General features: G+C 38.5%; 1 protein-coding gene across 3 annotated transcripts in view; it reads right to left on the reverse strand.

Annotated features, from left to right (window-relative positions):
* Positions 1–1,898, reverse strand: part of LOC101864543 (steroid 17-alpha-hydroxylase/17,20 lyase) — a 15,530-nt gene that overhangs the window by 12,696 nt on the left and 936 nt on the right. The window lies entirely within an intron of this gene.

Genomic DNA, 1,898 nt, shown 5'->3' on the forward strand with positions numbered 1-1,898 from the left:
GGGGGGGGTGGAGAGTCTTGACCTAATGTAATATTACACTTTTGTGAGGTGAAAAAATGTTTTTGACATAATGATGAACACTGCCTTTGTTGATGATAACTAATTTCACTTTTTGTTTCTGACCATAATGATCAGTAATATTATAATGTACTAATAACAGATACAGTGGAATCCTGATAAAGTCATCTTGCTTAAAGTCAACTCTTGCTTACAGTCAACACCTCACTGTGGTCCTGTTTTTTGTCTTCTTAGTTTATTAAGTAATTTTAAGTAGATCTAATAGTATTTCTGATACAGTTAACCGCTTGAGTGTTTTAAAGCTTGCATAAAGTCAACAATTTAGGGTTAAATCCCAAGATGAATTCATTTAAGAAGAGCTATATTTAGGTACTGAGCTAATGGTGTACACACCTCCTATTACTTTGTTCTTTCATAAATCTTTTGTTTTGGTGACAAATTCAGAATTATACTCCGTGAAATTGAGATTACATATTGTTTAGTGCTTTGTAATTTTGTAGCTGTCATCTTCAATTTTCAATGGCCAGTAGTACAATGGATAAAGTCAACCTTGCTCAAAGTCAACACCCCGGTTATCAGAATTCCACTGTAATTTGTTGTATAATTGTAATTAAGGCGCTTTTGTCATTGACATGAGTCTCAATGTTTTCCTTATTAGTAAGAAAGAGTGTACATATTTTGCTTGAATGATTTACATACTCTAATGAATGAGGCAGCGTGGTGAAATCAGGAGCTCGTCAAAATAATGAAAGTGAAAAAACTGGCATTTTTTAGCAGGTTTGGGAACTTTTATAATTATAGAATTTTTGTATTTACGCTACACAACTTTTACGTCCATATAATAACACATTTCCAAGCGAAATTTACTGAAAAAACGTTCACTACATGAGGCTCTCAAGCTATATATTGAAGTTATCAAACTTTGGCGGCCGTTTTCTCACTAAATTTACCTCTGAAATCAGGTGACCAACACCTCCTTCAATAGCAAATATTTCGACTTCTATTCAGCATAGATGATAGCGTTTTCATCAAAAGGAAGGCAAACGGACAGGCTTTAAGATGATATCAATAACTCCGTGCCTCAAAACTGACGAGCGCCTGATCCCACCATGTCGCGACACCTATTATTTTTATTATTATAATGAGCATGTAAGTGTGTATCATGTATGTATGTTTTTTTATGAATAGTATGCAATGCACAAATGGCATATAGAACAATGATTGTTTTACGGATTCGCAGTGTCTACGTACACGGTAACCGGGCACCTAGCCTCAGTGTCTATGTACACGGTAACCGGCAACCGGGCACGAAGTCTCAGTGTCATGTACACAGTAACCGGGCTTGTAGCCTCAATATCTACGTACACGGTAACTGGCAACAGGCATGTAGTCTCAGCGTCACGTACACGGTAACCGGGCAGTTCAGAACTCCCAAGTTCTGTTTTTGTCATCCGGTGTTGCCTTCATCCCCACCCCTACCCCGACTGTACCTTAAAAAAAAAAATCAATAATCCCTACCATTCTGGAGCCCTCTATACTTCGCAGAGCACAGACTTAGAATGAACTTTGGTGACCCCAATGGGTACTCACAATATGATGCACATGCACAGGTTCACTGACTGTTCACAATGGCGAGCCCGACAAGATGCCTGTACGACTTTCTTTTTTCAGCAAGAGACAACACAGGACAAATATTGATTTATTTTTTATTTTCATTCCGGTTACCGTGTACGTAGACACTGAGACTAGGTGCCCGGTTACCGGGTACGTAGATATACTAAGACTAGGAGAGACTGGTGCCTGGTAACCGTATATGTAGATACTGAGACTACATGCCCGGTTACCGAGTATAGACACACCATTACGGATTTGCGCAATAT

Source organism: Aplysia californica, unplaced genomic scaffold (assembly GCF_000002075.1).
Source record: "Aplysia californica isolate F4 #8 unplaced genomic scaffold, AplCal3.0 scaffold00478, whole genome shotgun sequence".
NCBI classification, from domain to species: Eukaryota; Metazoa; Mollusca; class Gastropoda; order Aplysiida; family Aplysiidae; genus Aplysia; species Aplysia californica.